Consider the following 21,290-nt stretch of genomic DNA (forward strand, 5'->3'; position numbering starts at 1 on the left):
CTGGCCTCGTTGGCGTAGTAGGTAGCGCGTCAGTCTCATAATCTGAAGGTCGTGAGTTCGATCCTCACACGGGGCAGGGCCACTCGCTTTCTTGCTCTTCTCAGACACTTGCAGCAACTATTCGCTCAGAACCACGTCTGCGTGCCTACCACGTGGAAAGCGTCACCAAAGCCGCACCCCTTTCCTACATAACACTCACATTCAGAGTTAAGTCCACAAATTTGCCCTAACTTTCGCTGGCGCTGCTGTCAGCCTGCCCCTGTTGCCGATGAAAGGCTCACACAGCGTCATGACAGTTGCAAAACAATGTTCCACACTCCGTAAGCAACAACTTCAGTGTTTCAAGTCACCCGATATGCCGAGAGTCAAAGGAGCGCAAAACCCCAAGCGTCAAAAGACAAGATGAGTTGATGGAAAGAGCATTGAATTGAGGAGCACAAAAGTTCAGCTCGTACAATAGGCAAGGAAGGTCTATTCGTGCGTCTTCATCGCACTTGAAAGGACTGCCTTGCAGACCAAGGGCAGCGGGCGGTAAGACATGATGCCGAGAGGCCTGAAGCGAGGGGGATTAGCTCAAATGGTAGAGCGCTCGCTTAGCATGGTGGGATCGATGCCCGCATCCTCCAGGTGCGAGTCTGGAGCTCTGGGAGCCAGGTGCTCTCCTTTAGCCTCTGCGACTTCTGATAGGTTCTCCTCCACTCAACGTCCTTCAGCTGTCAAGCATTAAAGGGCCACGCCTCCTTCCCCACCTCAGTCTGCACCGAGTGCGTCTCCGGCATTTTCTCGTCCGATTTGGCAGCTTAGCAAATGAAAAGTATATCCGAGTGAAAACGGTGGTGAGAATACTCTCACGAATCCTTAGAAGACGTGCGTTTGATCAACGATTGCTTAACATTCACATTCGAGCCATCAAGCTCGTAGTTTTCCTTCAAATATTGAAAGCTGTCAGCGAGCACATCACGCTCTGCAGGACGGTGAAGTATTTGGAGTACTTCAACAGAAAGAAGAGCAGACAGCCCCACAAATATGCGAGGCGCAGAGAGCGCAAGGCGAGCCCCGCACACGTTTCGGTGGCTGAGAGAGGGCGGTTTTTGCTTCTGCATTTCTCAAGTAATGGCGCATGACGACAAGCGATCGCGGTGCTCATTTACCACATAGCGGTGAGGAGTTTTCAGGACGTGTTCTTTTGAACGAGCAACGAGGTTGCCGCCTTGGACAGCTGACTGCACGCTGGCATTGTGCCACGTGATGAGGATTGACCAGGCTCCTTCAGTCATCAGTCACCTTCCATCGTTTGCCGTAAGCAGACGCTGCGAGGTGATGTGGATATCAGGTCCCAGGAGTGTGGAAGAGGAGGAAAAGGGCTCGTCCGGGATTTGAACCCGGGACCTCTCGCACCCAAAGCGAGAATCATACGCCTAGACCAACGAGCCACAGCGACTCTTCCGCTTCTGTGTTGTCAGCGAGCTGGAGGACGGGGGGAGGCGTCATTCGCTCGTCCCGTCAGACCTTCATCAATAAGTCAAGAAAGCCGACTGCCTTGCAGGCGAAGGGCAGTGGACGGCGCCCGGTAAGAGGGGAACAAGCGGCACAAGGCGACGCCGAGGAGGAAGGAACAGCGAGGGGGATTAGCTCACATGGTAGAGCGCTCGCTTTGCATGCGAGAGGTAGCGGGATCGATGCCCGCATCCTCCAGGTGTACGCTGAGCGCTCGGTGTGCCGAAAGGTGTCCTTTAACCCCTGATCACGCCTTGCGAGGAGAGTGTGGAGCGTTTAGCAGCCACGCCCCCTTTTCATCTTCTCTCTGGCTTAAGTGCGTCTCCGCCACTCTCTCTTGACACTTCATGGCAGCATGTCAGAGGTCCGAGTGATGTCTTTAATGGCTGAGTGAGGGCACGATGCTGAAGCAGAGAGGCCATTTCAGCCAGAGAGACTTGTGCTAGGTGAGCTGTGAAAGACAGACTCGCGACAGAAACAAAGCCCCAAAGTCTCGGGTGAGATCAAAAGGCAAATGCAACACCCAGCAGTGGGTGTCGCAAGATTAGTGAACAGGCGTCTGAAATCCCTGTGAGGCAAACTTTCCGGCCCGAGTGCCGCAGCTGGCCTCGTTGGCGTAGTAGGTAGCGCGTCAGTCTCATAATCTGAAGGTCGTGAGTTCGATCCTCACACGGGGCAGGGCCACTCGCTTTCTTGCTCTTCTCAGACACTTGCAGCAACTATTCGCTCAGAACCACGTCTGCGTGCCTACCACGTGGAAAGCGTCACCTTTACACGGGAGAGGAGCAAAGCCGCACCCCTTTCCTACATAACACTCACATTCAGAGTTAAGTCCACAAATTTGCCCTCACTTTCGCTGGCGCTGCTGTCAGCCTGCCCCTGTTGCCGATGAAAGGCTCACACAGCGTCATGACAGTTGCAAAACAATGTTCCACACTCCGTAAGCAACAACTTCAGTGTTTCAAGTCACCCGATATGCCGAGAGTCAAAGGAGCGCAAAACCCCAAGCGTCAAAAGACAAGATGAGTTGATGGAAAGAGCATTGAATTGAGGAGCACAAAAGTTCAGCTCGTACAATAGGCAAGGAAGGTCTATTCGTGCGTCTTCATCGCACTTGAAAGGACTGCCTTGCAGACCAAGGGCAGCGGGCGGTAAGACATGATGCCGAGAGGCCTGAAGCGAGGGGGATTAGCTCAAATGGTAGAGCGCTCGCTTAGCATGGTGGGATCGATGCCCGCATCCTCCAGGTGCGAGTCTGGAGCTCTGGGAGCCAGGTGCTCTCCTTTAGCCTCTGCGACTTCTGATAGGTTCTCCTCCACTCAACGTCCTTCAGCTGTCAAGCATTAAAGGGCCACGCCTCCTTCCCCACCTCAGTCTGCACCGAGTGCGTCTCCGGCATTTTCTCGTCCGATTTGGCAGCTTAGCAAATGAAAAGTATATCCGAGTGAAAACGGTGGTGAGAATACTCTCACGAATCCTTAGAAGACGTGCGTTTGATCAACGATTGCTTAACATTCACATTCGAGCCATCAAGCTCGTAGTTTTCCTTCAAATATTGAAAGCTGTCAGCGAGCACATCACGCTCTGCAGGACGGTGAAGTATTTGGAGTACTTCAACAGAAAGAAGAGCAGACAGCCCCACAAATATGCGAGGCGCAGAGAGCGCAAGGCGAGCCCCGCACACGTTTCGGTGGCTGAGAGAGGGCGGTTTTTGCTTCTGCATTTCTCAAGTAATGGCGCATGACGACAAGCGATCGCGGTGCTCATTTACCACATAGCGGTGAGGAGTTTTCAGGACGTGTTCTTTTGAACGAGCAACGAGGTTGCCGCCTTGGACAGCTGACTGCACGCTGGCATTGTGCCACGTGATGAGGATTGACCAGGCTCCTTCAGTCATCAGTCACCTTCCATCGTTTGCCGTAAGCAGACGCTGCGAGGTGATGTGGATATCAGGTCCCAGGAGTGTGGAAGAGGAGGAAAAGGGCTCGTCCGGGATTTGAACCCGGGACCTCTCGCACCCAAAGCGAGAATCATACGCCTAGACCAACGAGCCACAGCGACTCTTCCGCTTCTGTGTTGTCAGCGAGCTGGAGGACGGGGGGAGGCGTCATTCGCTCGTCCCGTCAGACCTTCATCAATAAGTCAAGAAAGCCGACTGCCTTGCAGGCGAAGGGCAGTGGACGGCGCCCGGTAAGAGGGGAACAAGCGGCACAAGGCGACGCCGAGGAGGAAGGAACAGCGAGGGGGATTAGCTCACATGGTAGAGCGCTCGCTTTGCATGCGAGAGGTAGCGGGATCGATGCCCGCATCCTCCAGGTGTACGCTGAGCGCTCGGTGTGCCGAAAGGTGTCCTTTAACCCCTGATCACGCCTTGCGAGGAGAGTGTGGAGCGTTTAGCAGCCACGCCCCCTTTTCATCTTCTCTCTGGCTTAAGTGCGTCTCCGCCACTCTCTCTTGACACTTCATGGCAGCATGTCAGAGGTCCGAGTGATGTCTTTAATGGCTGAGTGAGGGCACGATGCTGAAGCAGAGAGGCCATTTCAGCCAGAGAGACTTGTGCTAGGTGAGCTGTGAAAGACAGACTCGCGACAGAAACAAAGCCCCAAAGTCTCGGGTGAGATCAAAAGGCAAATGCAACACCCAGCAGTGGGGGTCGCAAGATTAGGGAACAGGCGTCTGAAATCCCTGTGAGGCAAACTTTCCGGCCCGAGTGCCGCAGCTGGCCTCGTTGGCGTAGTAGGTAGCGCGTCAGTCTCATAATCTGAAGGTCGTGAGTTCGATCCTCACACGGGGCAGGGCCACTCGCTTTCTTGCTCTTCTCAGACACTTGCAGCAACTATTCGCTCAGAACCACGTCTGCGTGCCTACCACGTGGAAAGCGTCACCTTTACACGGGAGAGGAGCAAAGCCGCACCCCTTTCCTACTTAACACTCACATTCAGAGTTAAGTCCACAAATTTGCCCTAACTTTCGCTGGCGCTGCTGTCAGCCTGCCCCTGTTGCCGATGAAAGGCTCACACAGCGTCATGACAGTTGCAAAACAATGTTCCACACTCCGTAAGCAACAACTTCAGTGTTTCAAGTCACCCGATATGCCGAGAGTCAAAGGAGCGCAAAACCCCAAGCGTCAAAAGACAAGATGAGTTGATGGAAAGAGCATTGAATTGAGGAGCACAAAAGTTCAGCTCGTACAATAGGCAAGGAAGGTCTATTCGTGCGTCTTCATCGCACTTGAAAGGACTGCCTTGCAGACCAAGGGCAGCGGGCGGTAAGACATGATGCCGAGAGGCCTGAAGCGAGGGGGATTAGCTCAAATGGTAGAGCGCTCGCTTAGCATGCGAGAGGTAGCGGGATCGATGCCCGCATCCTCCAGGTGCGAGTCTGGAGCTCTGGGAGCCAGGTGCTCTCCTTTAGCCTCTGCGACTTCTGATAGGTTCTCCTCCACTCAACGTCCTTCAGCTGTCAAGCATTAAAGGGCCACGCCTCCTTCCCCACCTCAGTCTGCACCGAGTGCGTCTCCGGCATTTTCTCGTCCGATTTGGCAGCTTAGCAAATGAAAAGTATATCCGAGTGAAAACGGTGGTGAGAATACTCTCACGAATCCTTAGAAGACGTGCGTTTGATCAACGATTGCTTAACATTCACATTCGAGCCATCAAGCTCGTAGTTTTCCTTCAAATATTGAAAGCTGTCAGCGAGCACATCACGCTCTGCAGGACGGTGAAGTATTTGGAGTACTTCAACAGAAAGAAGAGCAGACAGCTCCACAAATATGCGAGGCGCAGAGAGCGCAAGGCGAGCCCCGCACACGTTTCGGTGGCTGAGAGAGGGCGGTTTTTGCTTCTGCATTTCTCAAGTAATGGCGCATGACGACAAGCGATCGCGGTGCTCATTTACCACATAGCGGTGAGGAGTTTTCAGGACGTGTTCTTTTGAACGAGCAACGAGGTTGCCGCCTTGGACAGCTGACTGCACGCTGGCATTGTGCCACGTGATGAGGATTGACCAGGCTCCTTCAGTCATCAGTCACCTTCCATCGTTTGCCGTAAGCAGACGCTGCGAGGTGATGTGGATATCAGGTCCCAGGAGTGTGGAAGAGGAGGAAAAGGGCTCGTCCGGGATTTGAACCCGGGACCTCTCGCACCCAAAGCGAGAATCATACGCCTAGACCAACGAGCCACAGCGACTCTTCCGCTTCTGTGTTGTCAGCGAGCTGGAGGACGGGGGGAGGCGTCATTCGCTCGTCCCGTCAGACCTTCATCAATAAGTCAAGAAAGCCGACTGCCTTGCAGGCGAAGGGCAGTGGACGGCGCCCGGTAAGAGGGGAACAAGCGGCACAAGGCGACGCCGAGGAGGAAGGGACAGCGAGGGGGATTAGCTCACATGGTAGAGCGCTCGCTTTGCATGCGAGAGGTAGCGGGATCGATGCCCGCATCCTCCAGGTGTACGCTGAGCGCTCGGTGTGCCGAAAGGTGTCCTTTAACCCCTGATCACACCTTGCGAGGAGAGTGTGGAGCGTTTAGCAGCCACGCCCCCTTTTCATCTTCTCTCTGGCTTAAGTGCGTCTCCGCCACTCTCTCTTGACACTTCATGGCAGCATGTCAGAGGTCCGAGTGATGTCTTTAATGGCTGAGTGAGGGCACGATGCTGAAGCAGAGAGGCCATTTCAGCCAGAGAGACTTGTGCTAGGTGAGCTGTGAAAGACAGACTCGCGACAGAAACAAAGCCCCAAAGTCTCGGGTGAGATCAAAAGGCAAATGCAACACCCAGCAGCGGGGGTCGCAAGATTAGTGAACAGGCGTCTGAAATCCCTGTGAGGCAAACTTTCCGGCCCGAGTGCCGCAGCTGGCCTCGTTGGCGTAGTAGGTAGCGCGTCAGTCTCATAATCTGAAGGTCGTGAGTTCGATCCTCACACGGGGCAGGGCCACTCGCTTTCTTGCTCTTCTCAGACACTTGCAGCAACTATTCGCTCAGAACCACGTCTGCGTGCCTACCACGTGGAAAGCGTCACCAAAGCCGCACCCCTTTCCTACATAACACTCACATTCAGAGTTAAGTCCACAAATTTGCCCTAACTTTCGCTGGCGCTGCTGTCAGCCTGCCCCTGTTGCCGATGAAAGGCTCACACAGCGTCATGACAGTTGCAAAACAATGTTCCACACTCCGTAAGCAACAACTTCAGTGTTTCAAGTCACCCGATATGCCGAGAGTCAAAGGAGCGCAAAACCCCAAGCGTCAAAAGACAAGATGAGTTGATGGAAAGAGCATTGAATTGAGGAGCACAAAAGTTCAGCTCGTACAATAGGCAAGGAAGGTCTATTCGTGCGTCTTCATCGCACTTGAAAGGACTGCCTTGCAGACCAAGGGCAGCGGGCGGTAAGACATGATGCCGAGAGGCCTGAAGCGAGGGGGATTAGCTCAAATGGTAGAGCGCTCGCTTAGCATGCGAGAGGTAGCGGGATCGATGCCCGCATCCTCCAGGTGCGAGTCTGGAGCTCTGGGAGCCAGGTGCTCTCCTTTAGCCTCTGCGACTTCTGATAGGTTCTCCTCCACTCAACGTCCTTCAGCTGTCAAGCATTAAAGGGCCACGCCTCCTTCCCCACCTCAGTCTGCACCGAGTGCGTCTCCGGCATTTTCTCGTCCGATTTGGCAGCTTAGCAAATGAAAAGTATATCCGAGTGAAAACGGTGGTGAGAATACTCTCACGAATCCTTAGAAGACGTGCGTTTGATCAACGATTGCTTAACATTCACATTCGAGCCATCAAGCTCGTAGTTTTCCTTCAAATATTGAAAGCTGTCAGCGAGCACATCACGCTCTGCAGGACGGTGAAGTATTTGGAGTACTTCAACAGAAAGAAGAGCAGACAGCTCCAAAAATATGCGAGGCGCAGAGAGCGCAAGGCGAGCCCCGCACACGTTTCGGTGGCTGAGAGAGGGCGGTTTTTGCTTCTGCATTTCTCAAGTAATGGCGCATGACGACAAGCGATCGCGGTGCTCATTTACCACATAGCGGTGAGGAGTTTTCAGGACGTGTTCTTTTGAACGAGCAACGAGGTTGCCGCCTTGGACAGCTGACTGCACGCTGGCATTGTGCCACGTGATGAGGATTGACCAGGCTCCTTCAGTCATCAGTCACCTTCCATCGTTTGCCGTAAGCAGACGCTGCGAGGTGATGTGGATATCAGGTCCCAGGAGTGTGGAAGAGGAGGAAAAGGGCTCGTCCGGGATTTGAACCCGGGACCTCTCGCACCCAAAGCGAGAATCATACGCCTAGACCAACGAGCCACAGCGACTCTTCCGCTTCTGTGTTGTCAGCGAGCTGGAGGACGGGGGGAGGCATCATTCGCTCGTCCCGTCAGACCTTCATCAATAAGTCAAGAAAGCCGACTGCCTTGCAGGCGAAGGGCAGTGGATGGCGCCCGGTAAGAGGGGAACAAGCGGCACAAGGCGACGCCGAGGAGGAAGGGACAGCGAGAGGGATTAGCTCACATGGTAGAGCGCTCGCTTTGCATGCGAGAGGTAGCGGGATCGATGCCCGCATCCTCCAGGTGTACGCTGAGCGCTCGGTGTGCCGAAAGGTGTCCTTTAACCCCTGATCACGCCTTGCGAGGAGAGTGTGGAGCGTTTAGCAGCCACTCCCCCTTTTCATCTTCTCTCTGGCTTAAGTGCGTCTCCGCCACTCTCTCTTGACACTTCATGGCAGCATGTCAGAGGTCCGAGTGATGTCTTTAATGGCTGAGTGAGGGCACGATGCTGAAGCAGAGAGGCCATTTCAGCCAGAGAGACTTGTGCTAGGTGAGCTGTGAAAGACAGACTCGCGACAGAAACAAAGCCCCAAAGTCTCGGGTGAGATCAAAAGGCAAATGCAACACCCAGCAGCGGGTGTCGCAAGATTAGGGAACAGGCGTCTGAAATCCCTGTGAGGCAAACTTTCCGACCCGAGTGCCGCAGCTGGCCTCGTTGGCGTAGTAGGTAGCGCGTCAGTCTCATAATCTGAAGGTCGTGAGTTCGATCCTCACACGGGGCAGGGCCACTCGCTTTCTTGCTCTTCTCAGACACTTGCAGCAACTATTCGCTCAGAACCACGTCTGCGTGCCTACCACGTGGAAAGCGTCACCAAAGCCGCACCCCTTTCCTACATAACACTCACATTCAGAGTTAAGTCCACAAATTTGCCCTAACTTTCGCTGGCGCTGCTGTCAGCCTGCCCCTGTTGCCGATGAAAGGCTCACACAGCGTCATGACAGTTGCAAAACAATGTTCCACACTCCGTAAGCAACAACTTCAGTGTTTCAAGTCACCCGATATGCCGAGAGTCAAAGGAGCGCAAAACCCCAAGCGTCAAAAGACAAGATGAGTTGATGGAAAGAGCATTGAATTGAGGAGCACAAAAGTTCAGCTCGTACAATAGGCAAGGAAGGTCTATTCGTGCGTCTTCATCGCACTTGAAAGGACTGCCTTGCAGACCAAGGGCAGCGGGCGGTAAGACATGATGCCGAGAAGCCTGAAGCGAGGGGGATTAGCTCAAATGGTAGAGCGCTCGCTTAGCATGCGAGAGGTAGCGGGATCGATGCCCGCATCCTCCAGGTGCGAGTCTGGAGCTCTGGGAGCCAGGTGCTCTCCTTTAGCCTCTGCGACTTCTGATAGGTTCTCCTCCACTCAACGTCCTTCAGCTGTCAAGCATTAAAGGGCCACGCCTCCTTCCCCACCTCAGTCTGCACCGAGTGCGTCTCCGGCATTTTCTCGTCCGATTTGGCAGCTTAGCAAATGAAAAGTATATCCGAGTGAAAACGGTGGTGAGAATACTCTCACGAATCCTTAGAAGACGTGCGTTTGATCAACGATTGCTTAACATTCACATTCGAGCCATCAAGCTCGTAGTTTTCCTTCAAATATTGAAAGCTGTCAGCGAGCACATCACGCTCTGCAGGACGGTGAAGTATTTGGAGTACTTCAACAGAAAGAAGAGCAGACAGCTCCACAAATATGCGAGGCGCAGAAAGCGCAAGGCGAGCCCCGCACACGTTTCGGTGGCTGAGAGAGGGCAGTTTTTGCTTCTGCATTTCTCAAGTAATGGCGCATGACGACAAGCGATCGCGGTGCTCATTTACCACATAGCGGTGAGGAGTTTTCAGGACGTGTTCTTTTGAACGAGCAACGAGGTTGCCGCCTTGGACAGATGACTGCACGCTGGCATTGTGCCACGTGATGAGGATTGACCAGGCTCCTTCAGTCATCAGTCACCTTCCATCGTTTGCCGTAAGCAGACGCTGCGAGGTGATGTGGATATCAGGTCCCAGGAGTGTGGAAGAGGAGGAAAAGGGCTCGTCCGGGATTTGAACCCGGGACCTCTCGCACCCAAAGCGAGAATCATACGCCTAGACCAACGAGCCACAGCGACTCTTCCGCTTCTGTGTTGTCAGCGAGCTGGAGGACGGGGGGAGGCGTCATTCGCTCGTCCCGTCAGACCTTCATCAATAAGTCAAGAAAGCCGACTGCCTTGCAGGCGAAGGGCAGTGGATGGCGCCCGGTAAGAGGGGAACAAGCGGCACAAGGCGACGCCGAGGAGGAAGGGACAGCGACGGGGATTAGCTCACATGGTAGAGCGCTCGCTTTGCATGCGAGAGGTAGCGGGATCGATGCCCGCATTCTCCAGGTGTACGCTGAGCGCTCGGTGTGCCGAAAGGTGTCCTTTAACCCCTGATCACGCCTTGCGAGGAGAGTGTGGAGCGTTTAGCAGCCACGCCCCCTTTTCATCTTCTCTCTGGCTTAAGTGCGTCTCCGCCACTCTCTCTTGACACTTCATGGCAGCATGTCAGAGGTCCGAGTGATGTCTTTAATGGCTGAGTGAGGGCACGATGCTGAAGCAGAGAGGCCATTTCAGCCAGAGAGACTTGTGCTAGGTGAGCTGTGAAAGACAGACTCGCGACAGAAACAAAGCCCCAAAGTCTCGGGTGAGATCAAAAGGCAAATGCAACACCCAGCAGCGGGTGTCGCAAGATTAGGGAACAGGCGTCTGAAATCCCTGTGAGGCAAACTTTCCGGCCCGAGTGCCGCAGCTGGCCTCGTTGGCGTAGTAGGTAGCGCGTCAGTCTCATAATCTGAAGGTCGTGAGTTCGATCCTCACACGGGGCAGGGCCACTCGCTTTCTTGCTCTTCTCAGACACTTGCAGCAACTATTCGCTCAGAACCACGTCTGCGTGCCTACCACGTGGAAAGCGTCACCAAAGCCGCACCCCTTTCCTACATAACACTCACATTCAGAGTTAAGTCCACAAATTTGCCCTAACTTTCGCTGGCGCTGCTGTCAGCCTGCCCCTGTTGCCGATGAAAGGCTCACACAGCGTCATGACAGTTGCAAAACAATGTTCCACACTCCGTAAGCAACAACTTCAGTGTTTCAAGTCACCCGATATGCCGAGAGTCAAAGGAGCGCAAAACCCCAAGCGTCAAAAGACAAGATGAGTTGATGGAAAGAGCATTGAATTGAGGAGCACAAAAGTTCAGCTCGTACAATAGGCAAGGAAGGTCTATTCGTGCGTCTTCATCGCACTTGAAAGGACTGCCTTGCAGACCAAGGGCAGCGGGCGGTAAGACATGATGCCGAGAGGCCTGAAGCGAGGGGGATTAGCTCAAATGGTAGAGCGCTCGCTTAGCATGCGAGAGGTAGCGGGATCGATGCCCGCATCCTCCAGGTGCGAGTCTGGAGCTCTGGGAGCCAGGTGCTCTCCTTTAGCCTCTGCGACTTCTGATAGGTTCTCCTCCACTCAACGTCCTTCAGCTGTCAAGCATTAAAGGGCCACGCCTCCTTCCCCACCTCAGTCTGCACCGAGTGCGTCTCCGGCATTTTCTCGTCCGATTTGGCAGCTTAGCAAATGAAAAGTATATCCGAGTGAAAACGGTGGTGAGAATACTCTCACGAATCCTTAGAAGACGTGCGTTTGATCAACGATTGCTTAACATTCACATTCGAGCCATCAAGCTCGTAGTTTTCCTTCAAATATTGAAAGCTGTCAGCGAGCACATCACGCTCTGCAGGACGGTGAAGTATTTGGAGTACTTCAACAGAAAGAAGAGCAGACAGCTCCACAAATATGCGAGGCGCAGAAAGCGCAAGGCGAGCCCCGCACACGTTTCGGTGGCTGAGAGAGGGCAGTTTTTGCTTCTGCATTTCTCAAGTAATGGCGCATGACGACAAGCGATCGCGGTGCTCATTTACCACATAGCGGTGAGGAGTTTTCAGGACGTGTTCTTTTGAACGAGCAACGAGGTTGCCGCCTTGGACAGATGACTGCACGCTGGCATTGTGCCACGTGATGAGGATTGACCAGGCTCCTTCAGTCATCAGTCACCTTCCATCGTTTGCCGTAAGCAGACGCTGCGAGGTGATGTGGATATCAGGTCCCAGGAGTGTGGAAGAGGAGGAAAAGGGCTCGTCCGGGATTTGAACCCGGGACCTCTCGCACCCAAAGCGAGAATCATACGCCTAGACCAACGAGCCACAGCGACTCTTCCGCTTCTGTGTTGTCAGCGAGCTGGAGGACGGGGGGAGGCGTCATTCGCTCGTCCCGTCAGACCTTCATCAATAAGTCAAGAAAGCCGACTGCCTTGCAGGCGAAGGGCAGTGGATGGCGCCCGGTAAGAGGGGAACAAGCGGCACAAGGCGACGCCGAGGAGGAAGGGACAGCGACGGGGATTAGCTCACATGGTAGAGCGCTCGCTTTGCATGCGAGAGGTAGCGGGATCGATGCCCGCATTCTCCAGGTGTACGCTGAGCGCTCGGTGTGCCGAAAGGTGTCCTTTAACCCCTGATCACGCCTTGCGAGGAGAGTGTGGAGCGTTTAGCAGCCACGCCCCCTTTTCATCTTCTCTCTGGCTTAAGTGCGTCTCCGCCACTCTCTCTTGACACTTCATGGCAGCATGTCAGAGGTCCGAGTGATGTCTTTAATGGCTGAGTGAGGGCACGATGCTGAAGCAGAGAGGCCATTTCAGCCAGAGAGACTTGTGCTAGGTGAGCTGTGAAAGACAGACTCGCGACAGAAACAAAGCCCCAAAGTCTCGGGTGAGATCAAAAGGCAAATGCAACACCCAGCAGCGGGTGTCGCAAGATTAGGGAACAGGCGTCTGAAATCCCTGTGAGGCAAACTTTCCGGCCCGAGTGCCGCAGCTGGCCTCGTTGGCGTAGTAGGTAGCGCGTCAGTCTCATAATCTGAAGGTCGTGAGTTCGATCCTCACACGGGGCAGGGCCACTCGCTTTCTTGCTCTTCTCAGACACTTGCAGCAACTATTCGCTCAGAACCACGTCTGCGTGCCTACCACGTGGAAAGCGTCACCAAAGCCGCACCCCTTTCCTACATAACACTCACATTCAGAGTTAAGTCCACAAATTTGCCCTAACTTTCGCTGGCGCTGCTGTCAGCCTGCCCCTGTTGCCGATGAAAGGCTCACACAGCGTCATGACAGTTGCAAAACAATGTTCCACACTCCGTAAGCAACAACTTCAGTGTTTCAAGTCACCCGATATGCCGAGAGTCAAAGGAGCGCAAAACCCCAAGCGTCAAAAGACAAGATGAGTTGATGGAAAGAGCATTGAATTGAGGAGCACAAAAGTTCAGCTCGTACAATAGGCAAGGAAGGTCTATTCGTGCGTCTTCATCGCACTTGAAAGGACTGCCTTGCAGACCAAGGGCAGCGGGCGGTAAGACATGATGCCGAGAGGCCTGAAGCGAGGGGGATTAGCTCAAATGGTAGAGCGCTCGCTTAGCATGCGAGAGGTAGCGGGATCGATGCCCGCATCCTCCAGGTGCGAGTCTGGAGCTCTGGGAGCCAGGTGCTCTCCTTTAGCCTCTGCGACTTCTGATAGGTTCTCCTCCACTCAACGTCCTTCAGCTGTCAAGCATTAAAGGGCCACGCCTCCTTCCCCACCTCAGTCTGCACCGAGTGCGTCTCCGGCATTTTCTCGTCCGATTTGGCAGCTTAGCAAATGAAAAGTATATCCGAGTGAAAACGGTGGTGAGAATACTCTCACGAATCCTTAGAAGACGTGCGTTTGATCAACGATTGCTTAACATTCACATTCGAGCCATCAAGCTCGTAGTTTTCCTTCAAATATTGAAAGCTGTCAGCGAGCACATCACGCTCTGCAGGACGGTGAAGTATTTGGAGTACTTCAACAGAAAGAAGAGCAGACAGCTCCAAAAATATGCGAGGCGCAGAGAGCGCAAGGCGAGCCCCGCACACGTTTCGGTGGCTGAGAGAGGGCGGTTTTTGCTTCTGCATTTCTCAAGTAATGGCGCATGACGACAAGCGATCGCGGTGCTCATTTACCACATAGCGGTGAGGAGTTTTCAGGACGTGTTCTTTTGAACGAGCAACGAGGTTGCCGCCTTGGACAGCTGACTGCACGCTGGCATTGTGCCACGTGATGAGGATTGACCAGGCTCCTTCAGTCATCAGTCACCTTCCATCGTTTGCCGTAAGCAGACGCTGCGAGGTGATGTGGATATCAGGTCCCAGGAGTGTGGAAGAGGAGGAAAAGGGCTCGTCCGGGATTTGAACCCGGGACCTCTCGCACCCAAAGCGAGAATCATACGCCTAGACCAACGAGCCACAGCGACTCTTCCGCTTCTGTGTTGTCAGCGAGCTGGAGGACGGGGGGAGGCATCATTCGCTCGTCCCGTCAGACCTTCATCAATAAGTCAAGAAAGCCGACTGCCTTGCAGGCGAAGGGCAGTGGATGGCGCCCGGTAAGAGGGGAACAAGCGGCACAAGGCGACGCCGAGGAGGAAGGGACAGCGAGAGGGATTAGCTCACATGGTAGAGCGCTCGCTTTGCATGCGAGAGGTAGCGGGATCGATGCCCGCATCCTCCAGGTGTACGCTGAGCGCTCGGTGTGCCGAAAGGTGTCCTTTAACCCCTGATCACGCCTTGCGAGGAGAGTGTGGAGCGTTTAGCAGCCACTCCCCCTTTTCATCTTCTCTCTGGCTTAAGTGCGTCTCCGCCACTCTCTCTTGACACTTCATGGCAGCATGTCAGAGGTCCGAGTGATGTCTTTAATGGCTGAGTGAGGGCACGATGCTGAAGCAGAGAGGCCATTTCAGCCAGAGAGACTTGTGCTAGGTGAGCTGTGAAAGACAGACTCGCGACAGAAACAAAGCCCCAAAGTCTCGGGTGAGATCAAAAGGCAAATGCAACACCCAGCAGCGGGTGTCGCAAGATTAGGGAACAGGCGTCTGAAATCCCTGTGAGGCAAACTTTCCGACCCGAGTGCCGCAGCTGGCCTCGTTGGCGTAGTAGGTAGCGCGTCAGTCTCATAATCTGAAGGTCGTGAGTTCGATCCTCACACGGGGCAGGGCCACTCGCTTTCTTGCTCTTCTCAGACACTTGCAGCAACTATTCGCTCAGAACCACGTCTGCGTGCCTACCACGTGGAAAGCGTCACCAAAGCCGCACCCCTTTCCTACATAACACTCACATTCAGAGTTAAGTCCACAAATTTGCCCTAACTTTCGCTGGCGCTGCTGTCAGCCTGCCCCTGTTGCCGATGAAAGGCTCACACAGCGTCATGACAGTTGCAAAACAATGTTCCACACTCCGTAAGCAACAACTTCAGTGTTTCAAGTCACCCGATATGCCGAGAGTCAAAGGAGCGCAAAACCCCAAGCGTCAAAAGACAAGATGAGTTGATGGAAAGAGCATTGAATTGAGGAGCACAAAAGTTCAGCTCGTACAATAGGCAAGGAAGGTCTATTCGTGCGTCTTCATCGCACTTGAAAGGACTGCCTTGCAGACCAAGGGCAGCTGGCGGTAAGACATGATGCCGAGAGGCCTGAAGCGAGGGGGATTAGCTCAAATGGTAGAGCGCTCGCTTAGCATGCGAGAGGTAGCGGGATCGATGCCCGCATCCTCCAGGTGCGAGTCTGGAGCTCTGGGAGCCAGGTGCTCTCCTTTAGCCTCTGCGACTTCTGATAGGTTCTCCTCCACTCAACGTCCTTCAGCTGTCAAGCATTAAAGGGCCACGCCTCCTTCCCCACCTCAGTCTGCACCGAGTGCGTCTCCGGCATTTTCTCGTCCGATTTGGCAGCTTAGCAAATGAAAAGTATATCCGAGTGAAAACGGTGGTGAGAATACTCTCACGAATCCTTAGAAGACGTGCGTTTGATCAACGATTGCTTAACATTCACATTCGAGCCATCAAGCTCGTAGTTTTCCTTCAAATATTGAAAGCTGTCAGCGAGCACATCACGCTCTGCAGGACGGTGAAGTATTTGGAGTACTTCAACAGAAAGAAGAGCAGACAGCTCCACAAATATGCGAGGCGCAGAAAGCGCAAGGCGAGCCCCGCACACGTTTCGGTGGCTGAGAGAGGGCAGTTTTTGCTTCTGCATTTCTCAAGTAATGGCGCATGACGACAAGCGATCGCGGTGCTCATTTACCACATAGCGGTGAGGAGTTTTCAGGACGTGTTCTTTTGAACGAGCAACGAGGTTGCCGCCTTGGACAGATGACTGCACGCTGGCATTGTGCCACGTGATGAGGATTGACCAGGCTCCTTCAGTCATCAGTCACCTTCCATCGTTTGCCGTAAGCAGACGCTGCGAGGTGATGTGGATATCAGGTCCCAGGAGTGTGGAAGAGGAGGAAAAGGGCTCGTCCGGGATTTGAACCCGGGACCTCTCGCACCCAAAGCGAGAATCATACGCCTAGACCAACGAGCCACAGCGACTCTTCCGCTTCTGTGTTGTCAGCGAGCTGGAGGACGGGGGGAGGCGTCATTCGCTCGTCCCGTCAGACCTTCATCAATAAGTCAAGAAAGCCGACTGCCTTGCAGGCGAAGGGCAGTGGATGGCGCCCGGTAAGAGGGGAACAAGCGGCACAAGGCGACGCCGAGGAGGAAGGGACAGCGACGGGGATTAGCTCACATGGTAGAGCGCTCGCTTTGCATGCGAGAGGTAGCGGGATCGATGCCCGCATTCTCCAGGTGTACGCTGAGCGCTCGGTGTGCCGAAAGGTGTCCTTTAACCCCTGATCACGCCTTGCGAGGAGAGTGTGGAGCGTTTAGCAGCCACGCCCCCTTTTCATCTTCTCTCTGGCTTAAGTGCGTCTCCGCCACTCTCTCTTGACACTTCATGGCAGCATGTCAGAGGTCCGAGTGATGTCTTTAATGGCTGAGTGAGGGCACGATGCTGAAGCAGAGAGGCCATTTCAGCCAGAGAGACTTGTGCTAGGTGAGCTGTGAAAGACAGACTCGCGACAGAAACAAAGCCCCAAAGTCTCGGGTGAGATCAAAAGGCAAATGCAACACCCAGCAGCGGGTGTCGCAAGATTAGGGAACAGGCGTCTGAAATCCCTGTGAGGCAAACTTTCCGGCCCGAGTGCCGCAGCTGGCCTCGTTGGCGTAGTAGGTAGCGCGTCAGTCTCATAATCTGAAGGTCGTGAGTTCGATCCTCACACGGGGCAGGGCCACTCGCTTTCTTGCTCTTCTCAGACACTTGCAGCAACTATTCGCTCAGAACCACGTCTGCGTGCCTACCACGTGGAAAGCGTCACCAAAGCCGCACCCCTTTCCTACATAACACTCACATTCAGAGTTAAGTCCACAAATTTGCCCTAACTTTCGCTGGCGCTGCTGTCAGCCTGCCCCTGTTGCCGATGAAAGGCTCACACAGCGTCATGACAGTTGCAAAACAATGTTCCACACTCCGTAAGCAACAACTTCAGTGTTTCAAGTCACCCGATATGCCGAGAGTCAAAGGAGCGCAAAACCCCAAGCGTCAAAAGACAAGATGAGTTGATGGAAAGAGCATTGAATTGAGGAGCACAAAAGTTCAGCTCGTACAATAGGCAAGGAAGGTCTATTCGTGCGTCTTCATCGCACTTGAAAGGACTGCCTTGCAGACCAAGGGCAGCGGGCGGTAAGACATGATGCCGAGAGGCCTGAAGCGAGGGGGATTAGCTCAAATGGTAGAGCGCTCGCTTAGCATGCGAGAGGTAGCGGGATCGATGCCCGCATCCTCCAGGTGCGAGTCTGGAGCTCTGGGAGCCAGGTGCTCTCCTTTAGCCTCTGCGACTTCTGATAGGTTCTCCTCCACTCAACGTCCTTCAGCTGTCAAGCATTAAAGGGCCACGCCTCCTTCCCCACCTCAGTCTGCACCGAGTGCGTCTCCGGCATTTTCTCGTCCGATTTGGCAGCTTAGCAAATGAAAAGTATATCCGAGTGAAAACGGTGGTGAGAATACTCTCACGAATCCTTAGAAGACGTGCGTTTGATCAACGATTGCTTAACATTCACATTCGAGCCATCAAGCTCGTAGTTTTCCTTCAAATATTGAAAGCTGTCAGCGAGCACATCACGCTCTGCAGGACGGTGAAGTATTTGGAGTACTTCAACAGAAAGAAGAGCAGACAGCTCCAAAAATATGCGAGGCGCAGAGAGCGCAAGGCGAGCCCCGCACACGTTTCGGTGGCTGAGAGAGGGCGGTTTTTGCTTCTGCATTTCTCAAGTAATGGCGCATGACGACAAGCGATCGCGGTGCTCATTTACCACATAGCGGTGAGGAGTTTTCAGGACGTGTTCTTTTGAACGAGCAACGAGGTTGCCGCCTTGGACAGCTGACTGCACGCTGGCATTGTGCCACGTGATGAGGATTGACCAGGCTCCTTCAGTCATCAGTCACCTTCCATCGTTTGCCGTAAGCAGACGATGCGAGGTGATGTGGATATCAGGTCCCAGGAGTGTGGAAGAGGAGGAAAAGGGCTCGTCCGGGATTTGAACCCGGGACCTCTCGCACCCAAAGCGAGAATCATACGCCTAGACCAACGAGCCACAGCGACTCTTCCGCTTCTGTGTTGTCAGCGAGCTGGAGGACGGGGGGAGGCATCATTCGCTCGTCCCGTCAGACCTTCATCAATAAGTCAAGAAAGCCGACTGCCTTGCAGGCGAAGGGCAGTGGATGGCGCCCGGTAAGAGGGGAACAAGCGGCACAAGGCGACGCCGAGGAGGAAGGGACAGCGAGGGGGATTAGCTCACATGGTAGAGCGCTCGCTTTGCATGCGAGAGGTAGCGGGATCGATGCCCGCATCCTCCAGGTGTACGCTGAGCGCTCGGTGTGCCGAAAGGTGTCCTTTAACCCCTGATCACGCCTTGCGAGGAGAGTGTGGAGCGTTTAGCAGCCACTCCCCCTTTTCATCTTCTCTCTGGCTTAAGTGCGTCTCCGCCACTCTCTCTTGACACTTCATGGCAGCATGTCAGAGGTCCGAGTGATGTCTTTAATGGCTGAGTGAGGGCACGATGCTGAAGCAGAGAGGCCATTTCAGCCAGAGAGACTTGTGCTAGGTGAGCTGTGAAAGACAGACTCGCGACAGAAACAAAGCCCCAAAGTCTCGGGTGAGATCAAAAGGCAAATGCAACACCCAGCAGCGGGTGTCGCAAGATTAGGGAACAGGCGTCTGAAATCCCTGTGAGGCAAACTTTCCGGCCCGAGTGCCGCAGCTGGCCTCGTTGGCGTAGTAGGTAGCGCGTCAGTCTCATAATCTGAAGGTCGTGAGTTCGATCCTCACACGGGGCAGGGCCACTCGCTTTCTTGCTCTTCTCAGACACTTGCAGCAACTATTCGCTCAGAACCACGTCTGCGTGCCTACCACGTGGAAAGCGTCACCAAAGCCGCACCCCTTTCCTACATAACACTCACATTCAGAGTTAAGTCCACAAATTTGCCCTAACTTTCGCTGGCGCTGCTGTCAGCCTGCCCCTGTTGCCGATGAAAGGCTCACACAGCGTCATGACAGTTGCAAAACAATGTTCCACACTCCGTAAGCAACAACTTCAGTGTTTCAAGTCACCCGATATGCCGAGAGTCAAAGGAGCGCAAAACCCCAAGCGTCAAAAGACAAGATGAGTTGATGGAAAGAGCATTGAATTGAGGAGCACAAAAGTTCAGCTCGTACAATAGGCAAGGAAGGTCTATTCGTGCGTCTTCATCGCACTTGAAAGGACTGCCTTGCAGACCAAGGGCAGCGGGCGGTAAGACATGATGCCGAGAGGCCTGAAGCGAGGGGGATTAGCTCAAATGGTAGAGCGCTCGCTTAGCATGCGAGAGGCAGCGGGATCGATGCCCGCATCCTCCAGGTGCGAGTCTGGATCTCTGGGAGCCAGGTGCTCTCCTTTAGCCTCTGCGACTTCTGATAGGTTCTCCTCCACTCAACGTCCTTCAGCTGTCAAGCATTAAAGGGCCACGCCTCCTTCCCCACCTCAGTCTGCACCGAGTGCGTCTCCGGCATTTTCTCGTCCGATTTGGCAGCTTAGCAAATGAAAAGTATATCCGAGTGAAAACGGTGGTGAGAATACTCTCACGAATCCTTAGAAGACGTGCGTTTGATCAACGATTGCTTAACATTCACATTCGAGCCATCAAGCTCGTAGTTTTCCTTCAAATATTGAAAGCTGTCAGCGAGCACATCACGCTCTGCAGGACGGTGAAGTATTTGGAGTACTTCAACAGAAAGAAGAGCAGACAGCTCCACAAATATGCGAGGCGCAGAGAGCGCAAGGCGAGCCCCGCACACGTTTCGGTGGCTGAGAGAGGGCGGTTTTTGCTTCTGCATTTCTCAAGTAATGGCGCATGACGACAAGCGATCGCGGTGCTCATTTACCACATAGCGGTGAGGAGTTTTCAGGACGTGTTCTTTTGAACGAGCAACGAGGTTGCCGCCTTGGACAGCTGACTGCACGCTGGCATTGTGCCACGTGATGAGGATTGACCAGGCTCCTTCAGTCATCAGTCACCTTCCATCGTTTGCCGTAAGCAGACGCTGCGAGGTGATGTGGATATCAGGTCCCAGGAGTGTGGAAGAGGAGGAAAAGGGCTCGTCCGGGATTTGAACCCGGGACCTCTCGCACCCAAAGCGAGAATCATACGCCTAGACCAACGAGCCACAGCGACTCTTCCGCTTCTGTGTTGTCAGCGAGCTGGAGGACGGGGGGAGGCGTCATTCGCTCGTCCCGTCAGACCTTCATCAATAAGTCAAGAAAGCCGACTGCCTTGCAGGCGAAGGGCAGTGGATGGCGCCCGGTAAGAGGGGAACAAGCGGCACAAGGCGACGCCGAGGAGGAAGGGACAGCGAGGGGGATTAGCTCACATGGTAGAGCGCTCGCTTTGCATGCGAGAGGTAGCGGGATCGATGCCCGCATTCTCCAGGTGTACGCTGAGCGCTCGGTGTGCCGAAAGGTGTCCTTTAACCCCTGATCACGCCTTGCGAGGAGAGTGTGGAGCGTTTAGCAGCCACGCCCCCTTTTCATCTTCTCTCTGGCTTAAGTGCGTCTCCGCCACTCTCTCTTGACACTTCATGGCAGCATGTCAGAGGTCCGAGTGATGTCTTTAATGGCTGAGTGAGGGCACGATGCTGAAGCAGAGAGGCCATTTCAGCCAGAGAGACTTGTGCTAGGTGAGCTGTGAAAGACAGACTCGCGACAGAAACAAAGCCCCAAAGTCTCGGGTGAGATCAAAAGGCAAATGCAACACCCAGCAGCGGGTGTCGCAAGATTAGGGAACAGGCGTCTGAAATCCCTGTGAGGCAAACTTTCCGGCCCGAGTGCCGCAGCTGGCCTCGTTGGCGTAGTAGGTAGCGCGTCAGTCTCATAATCTGAAGGTCGTGAGTTCGATCCTCACACGGGGCAGGGCCACTCGCTTTCTTGCTCTTCTCAGACACTTGCAGCAACTATTCGCTCAGAACCACGTCTGCGTGCCTACCACGTGGAAAGCAACTATTCGCTCAGAACCACGTCTGCGTGCC

General features: G+C 54.1%; 34 non-coding genes across 34 annotated transcripts; 24 read left to right on the forward strand and 10 right to left on the reverse strand.

Annotated features, from left to right (window-relative positions):
* The first annotated feature begins 3 nt into the window (after positions 1-3).
* trnam-cau (transfer RNA methionine (anticodon CAU)) lies at positions 4-76 on the forward strand. Its single transcript has one exon. It is a non-coding gene; the product is annotated as a tRNA-Met (tRNA).
* A 1,285-nt stretch (positions 77-1,361) lies between these two features.
* trnap-ugg (transfer RNA proline (anticodon UGG)) lies at positions 1,362-1,433 on the reverse strand. The gene has a single exon. It is a non-coding gene; the product is annotated as a tRNA-Pro (tRNA).
* A 189-nt stretch (positions 1,434-1,622) lies between these two features.
* trnaa-ugc (transfer RNA alanine (anticodon UGC)) lies at positions 1,623-1,695 on the forward strand. The gene has a single exon. It is a non-coding gene; the product is annotated as a tRNA-Ala (tRNA).
* Positions 1,696-2,102: 407 nt separating this feature from the next.
* trnam-cau (transfer RNA methionine (anticodon CAU)) lies at positions 2,103-2,175 on the forward strand. The gene has a single exon. It is a non-coding gene; the product is annotated as a tRNA-Met (tRNA).
* A 1,303-nt stretch (positions 2,176-3,478) lies between these two features.
* On the reverse strand, positions 3,479-3,550 carry trnap-ugg (transfer RNA proline (anticodon UGG)). The gene has a single exon. It is a non-coding gene; the product is annotated as a tRNA-Pro (tRNA).
* Positions 3,551-3,739: 189 nt separating this feature from the next.
* On the forward strand, positions 3,740-3,812 carry trnaa-ugc (transfer RNA alanine (anticodon UGC)). The gene has a single exon. It is a non-coding gene; the product is annotated as a tRNA-Ala (tRNA).
* A 407-nt stretch (positions 3,813-4,219) lies between these two features.
* On the forward strand, positions 4,220-4,292 carry trnam-cau (transfer RNA methionine (anticodon CAU)). Its single transcript has one exon. It is a non-coding gene; the product is annotated as a tRNA-Met (tRNA).
* Positions 4,293-4,796: 504 nt separating this feature from the next.
* On the forward strand, positions 4,797-4,869 carry trnaa-agc (transfer RNA alanine (anticodon AGC)). Its single transcript has one exon. It is a non-coding gene; the product is annotated as a tRNA-Ala (tRNA).
* Positions 4,870-5,604: 735 nt separating this feature from the next.
* trnap-ugg (transfer RNA proline (anticodon UGG)) lies at positions 5,605-5,676 on the reverse strand. Its single transcript has one exon. It is a non-coding gene; the product is annotated as a tRNA-Pro (tRNA).
* A 189-nt stretch (positions 5,677-5,865) lies between these two features.
* trnaa-ugc (transfer RNA alanine (anticodon UGC)) lies at positions 5,866-5,938 on the forward strand. Its single transcript has one exon. It is a non-coding gene; the product is annotated as a tRNA-Ala (tRNA).
* A 407-nt stretch (positions 5,939-6,345) lies between these two features.
* On the forward strand, positions 6,346-6,418 carry trnam-cau (transfer RNA methionine (anticodon CAU)). The gene has a single exon. It is a non-coding gene; the product is annotated as a tRNA-Met (tRNA).
* A 486-nt stretch (positions 6,419-6,904) lies between these two features.
* trnaa-agc (transfer RNA alanine (anticodon AGC)) lies at positions 6,905-6,977 on the forward strand. The gene has a single exon. It is a non-coding gene; the product is annotated as a tRNA-Ala (tRNA).
* Positions 6,978-7,712: 735 nt separating this feature from the next.
* On the reverse strand, positions 7,713-7,784 carry trnap-ugg (transfer RNA proline (anticodon UGG)). Its single transcript has one exon. It is a non-coding gene; the product is annotated as a tRNA-Pro (tRNA).
* Positions 7,785-8,453: 669 nt separating this feature from the next.
* trnam-cau (transfer RNA methionine (anticodon CAU)) lies at positions 8,454-8,526 on the forward strand. The gene has a single exon. It is a non-coding gene; the product is annotated as a tRNA-Met (tRNA).
* A 486-nt stretch (positions 8,527-9,012) lies between these two features.
* Positions 9,013-9,085, forward strand: trnaa-agc (transfer RNA alanine (anticodon AGC)). The gene has a single exon. It is a non-coding gene; the product is annotated as a tRNA-Ala (tRNA).
* Positions 9,086-9,820: 735 nt separating this feature from the next.
* trnap-ugg (transfer RNA proline (anticodon UGG)) lies at positions 9,821-9,892 on the reverse strand. The gene has a single exon. It is a non-coding gene; the product is annotated as a tRNA-Pro (tRNA).
* A 669-nt stretch (positions 9,893-10,561) lies between these two features.
* Positions 10,562-10,634, forward strand: trnam-cau (transfer RNA methionine (anticodon CAU)). Its single transcript has one exon. It is a non-coding gene; the product is annotated as a tRNA-Met (tRNA).
* A 486-nt stretch (positions 10,635-11,120) lies between these two features.
* Positions 11,121-11,193, forward strand: trnaa-agc (transfer RNA alanine (anticodon AGC)). The gene has a single exon. It is a non-coding gene; the product is annotated as a tRNA-Ala (tRNA).
* A 735-nt stretch (positions 11,194-11,928) lies between these two features.
* On the reverse strand, positions 11,929-12,000 carry trnap-ugg (transfer RNA proline (anticodon UGG)). Its single transcript has one exon. It is a non-coding gene; the product is annotated as a tRNA-Pro (tRNA).
* A 669-nt stretch (positions 12,001-12,669) lies between these two features.
* Positions 12,670-12,742, forward strand: trnam-cau (transfer RNA methionine (anticodon CAU)). Its single transcript has one exon. It is a non-coding gene; the product is annotated as a tRNA-Met (tRNA).
* Positions 12,743-13,228: 486 nt separating this feature from the next.
* Positions 13,229-13,301, forward strand: trnaa-agc (transfer RNA alanine (anticodon AGC)). The gene has a single exon. It is a non-coding gene; the product is annotated as a tRNA-Ala (tRNA).
* A 735-nt stretch (positions 13,302-14,036) lies between these two features.
* On the reverse strand, positions 14,037-14,108 carry trnap-ugg (transfer RNA proline (anticodon UGG)). The gene has a single exon. It is a non-coding gene; the product is annotated as a tRNA-Pro (tRNA).
* A 669-nt stretch (positions 14,109-14,777) lies between these two features.
* Positions 14,778-14,850, forward strand: trnam-cau (transfer RNA methionine (anticodon CAU)). Its single transcript has one exon. It is a non-coding gene; the product is annotated as a tRNA-Met (tRNA).
* Positions 14,851-15,336: 486 nt separating this feature from the next.
* Positions 15,337-15,409, forward strand: trnaa-agc (transfer RNA alanine (anticodon AGC)). Its single transcript has one exon. It is a non-coding gene; the product is annotated as a tRNA-Ala (tRNA).
* A 735-nt stretch (positions 15,410-16,144) lies between these two features.
* Positions 16,145-16,216, reverse strand: trnap-ugg (transfer RNA proline (anticodon UGG)). The gene has a single exon. It is a non-coding gene; the product is annotated as a tRNA-Pro (tRNA).
* A 669-nt stretch (positions 16,217-16,885) lies between these two features.
* On the forward strand, positions 16,886-16,958 carry trnam-cau (transfer RNA methionine (anticodon CAU)). Its single transcript has one exon. It is a non-coding gene; the product is annotated as a tRNA-Met (tRNA).
* A 486-nt stretch (positions 16,959-17,444) lies between these two features.
* Positions 17,445-17,517, forward strand: trnaa-agc (transfer RNA alanine (anticodon AGC)). Its single transcript has one exon. It is a non-coding gene; the product is annotated as a tRNA-Ala (tRNA).
* Positions 17,518-18,252: 735 nt separating this feature from the next.
* On the reverse strand, positions 18,253-18,324 carry trnap-ugg (transfer RNA proline (anticodon UGG)). Its single transcript has one exon. It is a non-coding gene; the product is annotated as a tRNA-Pro (tRNA).
* A 189-nt stretch (positions 18,325-18,513) lies between these two features.
* Positions 18,514-18,586, forward strand: trnaa-ugc (transfer RNA alanine (anticodon UGC)). The gene has a single exon. It is a non-coding gene; the product is annotated as a tRNA-Ala (tRNA).
* A 407-nt stretch (positions 18,587-18,993) lies between these two features.
* On the forward strand, positions 18,994-19,066 carry trnam-cau (transfer RNA methionine (anticodon CAU)). The gene has a single exon. It is a non-coding gene; the product is annotated as a tRNA-Met (tRNA).
* Positions 19,067-19,552: 486 nt separating this feature from the next.
* trnaa-agc (transfer RNA alanine (anticodon AGC)) lies at positions 19,553-19,625 on the forward strand. Its single transcript has one exon. It is a non-coding gene; the product is annotated as a tRNA-Ala (tRNA).
* A 735-nt stretch (positions 19,626-20,360) lies between these two features.
* Positions 20,361-20,432, reverse strand: trnap-ugg (transfer RNA proline (anticodon UGG)). Its single transcript has one exon. It is a non-coding gene; the product is annotated as a tRNA-Pro (tRNA).
* A 189-nt stretch (positions 20,433-20,621) lies between these two features.
* Positions 20,622-20,694, forward strand: trnaa-ugc (transfer RNA alanine (anticodon UGC)). Its single transcript has one exon. It is a non-coding gene; the product is annotated as a tRNA-Ala (tRNA).
* A 407-nt stretch (positions 20,695-21,101) lies between these two features.
* On the forward strand, positions 21,102-21,174 carry trnam-cau (transfer RNA methionine (anticodon CAU)). The gene has a single exon. It is a non-coding gene; the product is annotated as a tRNA-Met (tRNA).
* The last annotated feature ends 116 nt before the right edge of the window (positions 21,175-21,290 follow it).

This window comes from Lepisosteus platostomus, chromosome 6 (assembly GCF_059453375.1).
Source record: "Lepisosteus platostomus isolate fLepPlt1 chromosome 6, fLepPlt1.hap1, whole genome shotgun sequence".
NCBI lineage: Eukaryota > Metazoa > Chordata > Actinopteri > Semionotiformes > Lepisosteidae > Lepisosteus > Lepisosteus platostomus.